Raw genomic sequence first — 8,088 nt, forward strand, 5'->3', positions numbered from 1 at the left:
TAATAATTTTTTTCCCCCATTTTACCTCATATGAAGCCTCAAACGGACTTGTCCTTGTCCAATCAAAATCCAGAAACATCAAAGCACATTCCTCCTCCTCCTCCTAATTGGACATCATATCAAATATCTGCTCTGAACACTGTGTTCCCTGGCCCTAGGCTTTAAACGTGTCCATGTATTAATTAGGCTCATTCCTACTAGATTAGCTTCAAAAGATATGAAATCTGCAGCTTTGCGTTTGCAAATTATCCCATTTAACCCCCCGCCCCGCCCCCAATCACCTCTGGCATCCCTGTGGAGAGACAACCTTGTCTATTGATCCTCCGCAGATACAGCTATCATCTTACCGGTGGTTTGGGATCCGGTGGCCATCTTTGTTGTTTACCAAATGTTTTGTGATGTTTGCCATTGATTCCATCTGTCTATACCTTGAAGGTGTTTTGGTCAACGGCGGAGAAGACAAAGATAACAATGAGTTACCCTTCTCTCTCTCTCTTTTCTTCCCACTCTCTCCCAATGTCGTCTGCTGACCTAGGATTGTCCTTTGACCTTAAAATGTTTTTAAATGTGATTCCTGCCTACGAATGGCCTTGTGTTTGAAGGGAGCTATATAAATAAACGTGCATAGATCTCTCTCTCTCTCTCTCTCTCTCTCTCTCTCTCTATCTCTCGCTCACATTCCAGGGTGCTCACCCGGTAGCCTCCTCCCCCCCTCTCCTCTTCCTGATCAGACTTCCTCCACCCTGGAGCCTCCTGAGAACATTGTGGATCAAAGAGCTCCTGTGTAGCTCACAGCAGGGGTCCACAGATCCAGGGAGGGCCCCCACCTCCTCCCACCTCCTCCACCTCCAGGGGAGCGGAGTGGGGAACGGAACAAAGGCAGGAAGAAGCAGACACACAAGGAAGGAGGTCAAGGTCAAAGAGCAGGCACCCCATCCCCAGCGCTCACAGGAGAAACACATCGCTATCAACACAGCAACACATGAGATACAGAGGGCAGGTTGCTAGGTCGCCCAAGGAGTGTTTTCTTTACATATGCTCAACAGCCTCCCTTTCCCTCTCTCCTGCGTTCTCTTGCTCTTGACTCGCCATTGTAGAAAACATGAGTTATTCATATATTTTGCCCTTTAGAAGGAGTTATTTATTCTTTGTTTCTCACACTCTCTCTCTCTCTCTCTCTCTCTCTCTCTCTCTCTCTCCAGCTCTCTCAAATCTCTTTCTATTTATAAACACTTCAAACTGGGGATGCCCTATAAGACAGATACAAACACACACACGCTCAGACACCCACGCTTGAGCACAAATACACAGCAGGGGGTCGGCACTGCAGGTGGCAGCAGCAACCATGTGTGGGAGAGAGGACCAGAGAGTGTGCAGCCTTTCATTACAACCCCACCACTGGGTGGGATTGGGAACCCCTTCTGAACCTATTAATCATGTTTCTGCCAACGTTGTGCATTATGGGTATATAGTATATATGGGTATATAGTATCGTGGTGTCTGGTTAACGCACTGTTTGTACTGGGGAACAATGATGGTTCATGGTAGCAAAGTTTAAGAAGCCAAAACGCTTGAGATTCTGAACAGTAGCCGCTAATGGATTGTTCCCGCTGTGTGTTCTGAGATTTAATAAGTTCAGCAAATCATGTTGTGAAGACATGGCATGGTTATTTTTTTGTGTATTCTTGGCACACCTTTTTACACTACAGTGTTGAGATTTGATTAAAAACCCAATATGATGTAATTACAGCTACTTAGCATGAATATATCACAATATAACTTGTAATGTGGGTATCCACTGTACCATCCTTTCTGTGCCTCTTAGCAGGAACTGGACAGATTTGTATTTGTAAATTTGATAGAAGCGCTGCTAAACATTTCTAATACCTCTAAATTGTTGCAATCCTACACAATTCTCCATCACAATATAAGGTATATTACCAGAGACTATTACCACGTATCCATCTCACTGAGGCAGAAGGATGGTAGTCGTCTAGCGAGTGAGATGTGTGAGATGTCACGCAAAGAGAGATGATTGCTACTCCGGTATCGGACAGCTGGAGTTACCGCAAACATAACACGTGTCAGGCTCTCCTAAGCTTGGCAGTAATGACTTGTTCTGTTGAGTGACTTTGATAACAGAACGCTCCTTACTTCCTTCCCCTCTGTGTCATTCATTCTCTCTCTAGGGTACAATGCCTTGGAAATGTAAGACAGACACACACAAAAAAGTACATTTCTAGGAAGGTTTTTTTGGATCAGGCAGAAACCAATTGAAACTAATCGAAAAACAAATTGAAACAAATTGAAAATGCTAAGTGTTAATAACTTTTTGTTGGTGAATAAATCCATTGCGGCAAACGCAGACAGGATGCCATGTTAACCTCTGTCTGTGTCTGCATCCCCCCCCCCCCCTCCGCACAGCATACGGGGGCGGGGGGGGGCGTGTGATGTGCTCCTGGCTCACAGTTCGGTCTCTTGCCTCTGGTGCAGATAACCTCCTCCTTCGCCTGCTGTTTATCTACTGCAGAGCTCCGGCCTGACCCGAGGAAATCCTCTCCAAGCATGAAGTACGATTTCTGATCCGGAACGCGTGCATGTGTGTGTGTGTGTGTCATGCACACACACACACACACGCGCAGCACTTCATATGCGAGTGCAGAAGCTGTGGAGTCATGCATTCCTGCAGTCCCCGGCTTCATCTCCCGGATATTCGTTTTGGTGGAGTAATATTTCCCTGCATGGAGATGGCTTTGATTGAGGTTTGTTGTGTTTGCAGGAGGCTCTGAGGGGGGGGAGCTCGGGGGAGCTTTTGGGCCCCCCCGTGGGGTGGTTAGGGTTTGGATGGACTGATTAGGGCCTTGTGATGGCTTCACTGGCTCCAAAGCCCCGGGCTGCAGGGAGAAATACTCAAGAGAGGAAGAGAAAGAATCACTGGTGCCCTGGAGGAACGAGAAAAGACACAGGGAGGAAATAAAAAGTGTGAGGGGGGAGGGTTAGGAGGAGATACAGCAAAGTGATCTGAGTGAGATTTAAAGACGGCGGGGGGGAATGAAATGCAGGAGTGAGTGAAGGGGTCATCACGCCCCTTTGGATAGAGTCGTGGTTCGGCTGTTTGATTCCCAATCAAAAGGTACTGGGTTTGATCCCCCCATGTCCACAGTCTACCTGTAGGCACCCTAGAGCATGAAGTCTCTGAATGTCACTATCAATTTCTTGGGATAATAGAGTCTTCTAAATGACTAAATAGTCAAAAGTATAGGAGCAGACACTGCAGGACAGGGCTGACATTCAGTCAGCCTCCCTCGGAGAAGGCCAGCACCGGCCCCAGGAAATACCTTCAGCTTCCTGCTTCAAACACACACACACACTCCCGTATTAATATCCCTGGTTACAAACATGAATAATTAATATCATAATCCTTTCAGGCTAGATTAGAAGAGAAACATTTACACACCGGCTGTAATAATGTGGTTATGAGAACAGCTTCAACTAATGGCTCAATCATCTATTTCCTCTACTGCGCAACAATCCAACTGGCCTGTACTAACTTGGTATCTACGCTCAGGTATCGATGGTAAATAAGAGATCTGGTAGCTCACTACCCCTGAACTCGTACCAGATTGATTTACTCCCAGTTACAGCGTTTGATGTCACACACACACATAAACATAATCTTACACGTGAGATAACTTTGTTTTTCAAGTTAATCGATTGGTTAGTAGGCGGTGCTTTTTCACAACTACTCCGGACCGGGTTAGGTTGGCAGCATTAGACACCGTGATGATACAGCGACTCTACGACAGAGCCACTTTTGTGTCACAGCATACCCTGGCTTTGAGCACAACATACCCGCTAATCAAGGTTCGTAGTACAGCCCACAGAGCACAGAAGGGGTTGTTGTCGTGACTTGCCTCGAACACTACCAAGTCGTGAGTCATGACTTTAAGTCGTGACTTTAAGTTGTAACTTACGGGTTGAAAAGTGTCCCTGGAACTGGAGCATAATTAGCTTTGCTATAGCTGGCCAGGCCGTATATTAGCTAGAATTAGTCTTTATTGTCTAATATTCAGCGAGTACATTTGGTAACGTGTGAGGGCAGCTGTAACTCCTTGACATCTCAATCCTTGTGTGTGTGTGTGTGTGTGTGTGTGTGTGTGTGTGTGTGTGTGTGTGTGTGTGTGTGTGTGTGTGTGTGTGTGTGTGTGAGTGACACTGCTTTGTTTCTTCCTCTGCTAGCTTCATTTACTTCTCCACTCATTGTCCGAGTGACCCAGTGGAGCAGCACTCTGGGTGGAGGTTTATTTGCCTTCACTGTTCTCACATTAAGTTATATTATAAATGCAGACTTTAGGACTGGAATTATTGTGAGAAAACATGCAATTATAATGATATATATTATGATGACAAAATCATATGGTTGTGCATCGCTAGGTCTCTCAATTGAGTGGGAAATGAATCAAGTCAATATTTTTAAATACATTTTATTATTTTAATGAAAAACCAATTAAAACATTTGAAAATAATTGTTATGTATATGAGATACTCAGTCTCAATTACGACGAGTTCCAGATGTGCAAAATCTAAGCATTTCCCTGATGAATTGTTTCCTGCCACCTAACTGAAAGAAAACTATATTAATGTTGGGCAAAGGAGCAGAGAGTTGATTACATCACTATGGCAACCATTAGGGGACATCCATCACCACACCTACAATAATTAATCTTCAATTTCAACACCAGACTTCAACACCAAACATATCAAAACGCGGTCAAGAATGGCAAGTCTGAAGCATTGTCTCTGTTGCATCTGTTCATAATTGGTGCAGATGGCTGTCTATCAAATACAAAATAACACACACACACACACACAATTCAGCTCCATGACACAAACAAGACAAATGTTGCATTTTGAAATCCCATTGGTTATGTGAATATTGTTTATTGTTTGTGTATGTCTGATTAATTGCAAGGCAAGTAAGTCAGTAAGTGAGTACAACATCGTCTGCATTTTTTCCCATTAAATAATGCATGCAAAGTTGCACATTGGACTAATGACATGCAGAAGCAATTTATAAAGTAGAATAAACTACGGAAAAACACTGACTCTGGTATTGTCTGATTGGCTAACTTTAAGGATTATAAACTATGTAAAGGGATTTGGCAGAGGACATGCCAGAGCATATTATTATTAGTTTTGTAATTAAGCATCGCCTCCTACACATGCTTTTTGTGTGTGCCATGCTTGTTTGCTAACAGTGTGTGAGTGAACCATGTTACCATGTTCCTCATCTCCACACAAAGAGTGCCTGCAACTTCATGTGCTACGCATGTGCCGAAAGGGAAGAGAAAGAGAGAGGGACGTGTGAAGGAGGGACGTTGATGTCTATTCTCTGGGGGGAGAGAGGGAGACAGGACACCTGGGGGAGGTAGAGTATATGGGTATCTGTCGCATATTTTTGGATTTCGCTTTGTGCCAAAGGTTTAGATAAAAAAGCCTTTTTTCTGGTCGTTGTGTTCTGTTCTTTCTGCTCTGGGGACTGCTTACCGACGCACACAGCTCCCATTAAGTAAGAGAATGGAAATTGCTTTTCAATTAGTAGGAGGGACCACAGCTGACCAGACGGAAAATACAAAGCAGCCCCTACTAGCCTATGGGTTATGTGCGACTATGGCATTGGTTATTGGGTACATGTTCATTTCACTGTAGATATAGTGACTGGATGATCCTTGTGCAAAAGAAGCCCTTTTATTATTTCTCTTTCAAATTAAGTGTTGTGTTGTTATGTTATGTTACGACCAGCCCCTGATATGTTATTGTGGGAGTGTGTGTGGATGACAGCTGGTTTAAGCAGCTTCACCTGTCCGAGTCTGCTTGGACTCGGGGAGTCTGCACACCTGTTGCACATTGATAGATACATAGATATCGGCTGGATAGATAAGCAACATTTACAGTCCACTTGGTAGGCTTGTAGACTATCTAGCCAGCATATATCTAGGTGGACACTTGAGATGTCACTAAATCACAGGAAAAGGCCGATTTTCAAACGGCTTGAAATGGCTAATGACACTCACACCTGGTGGCCTAATATCTTTAAACCCCTAAAACCAGCCATCATCACACACACTCAGAGAGAGGTCTCCTGTATGGCAGCATGGAGCAACAGGCCATGTATCATTAGCCACAAACCTTACAATAAACCATCTTTAACATCCCCACCCTGTGTCCTTGTTTGTGGATGAGCCCAGAAAAGCCACCTAGGTGGCGTGAAGCATCTTCCTTTGTTACAGTTATGTAGTTATGTTATTCTACAACAGGCACCAGAAATGTTATGTCAGGGCCGACACCAGAGATGTGATTTAGTAGTTATTTTATTTGACGGCTGGCAACAGAGATTTGCAAAAACAATAATATGTATTTGATTTAGATTCAGGAGAGATTATGGTGCTGAATGCCAAATAAATGATATATTAAACTGACTTCACCTTTGCACTACTTTTACTACTTTTTACCACAATCTAGTATAATGATATCACAGCAGCCAGCACAGCGCAACACAAGCATGACAATATGACAGGATGTTTGGCTCAGCGTATCACAAAGTCAGCAAAATTCAATTTGGAAATATCCCAGCCTGAGAGCTAATGGTGTGCTGTTGTGGTAAAGACTGATTTGAGACCACACAGTGTGTGTGTGTGTGTGTGTGTGTGTGTGTGTGTGTGTGTGTGTGTGTGTGTGTGTGTGTGTGTGTGTGTGTGTGTGTGTGTGTGTGTGTGTGTGTGTGTGTGTGTGTGTGTGAGAGAGAGAGTCCAGCTTTTTTGCCTGTGATGGTTCATCATTTGTCCTAGTCCTTTTTTATTGAAGTCTCTAGAGCGATAGACCTTTAATTCAGCAGCTCAGGTCTTCTCCAGTTGGTCATGGATCTAAAGATCACTTCCCTGATCTTCCAATCACATCTTGTTTGAATGCTGCTGTGAGCCAGAAGGTTGGTAGTTTCCTGGAGTCAAACTTCGGAGCTGAGGGAGGTTAAAGAATAAAGATGCTAGGGCCTACCTTTTAAAGGGCTAGTCTACCTGCCTACCCAGTGGACTGTAGCAAATGTTGCTTATCCATCCATCAAACATCTAGGTGGACACTCCCGGTTGTGATGTCACTAAAACACAGGTTTTCAAACAGTGTGATGGCTAATCACCCTCACACCTGGTGGCATAATATCACCCCTTTTAACAAATATGTACGTCTCTTGACTAAAAAGCAGTGTTTTATAAAAGGATTGCGGTCAAGAGTAAATACTCACTGAGGCTAACTGATGTTGTTAATAATAGTGGAGAGTGCTGGGGTGCAGGAAAATAACTTGGACATCATGTGATAGCTAATAGATCGGTGCTTAAAATTAAATGCCTTTGGATGAAGTAGCAATCGAAAAACACCATTCACTTTCAGGTGGGTAAAACACGCTTCTCTGTGTCTCTCTGTCATTTGAGCTTCAATTCCCATGCCTTGCACTCAAACTAAGTGCTAACAGGAAACTCGTCGCTGTTGGTTCGATGTAACCACGTTAAAAATCTGTTAGTTTATGTGTTAGCGTTAGGTTGTGCCCTGCTCTCTCTCTGGTATTGGGACCTAATCCAGTCTAGGCTGCAAGGTGGAGGGTAGAAAGTGTTTTATTCCAGAACATTCCAGAACATTTTGAGATGAGAATAATAACCATATTATTTCTCAGGAGGAACAGATGAACAATGAACTGATCATTTCACATACCAACCCCTCCCAACCCTGCCCATTGGAATGGTTTAAGACGGGAAATAATTAAACGCACAAAATATAACACTTACAGAAAGTTCTTATTCACAAGCCATTCCGAGTACCTTGACCGATGGATATCTGTTTTGCTAGTCTTCCTATCATGTTAATTCCTGTTCCTTTTCTTTTGTTTCATGCTCTTCCCCTCTCTTGTCCTGGAGTCATTTATTGTACTGTTTACATGTTTGACAGATGGTATGTGTTTCATACTCGGGGGAACTTTTCAGCCATCAAACTTTAAGCAAGTGTTTGCCACTCAGTGGAACTCTGATTGTTGCCGGGTTT

The sequence above is a fragment of the Micromesistius poutassou genome, assembly GCF_964030765.1.
Source record: "Micromesistius poutassou genome assembly, chromosome: 22".
NCBI lineage: Eukaryota > Metazoa > Chordata > Actinopteri > Gadiformes > Gadidae > Micromesistius > Micromesistius poutassou.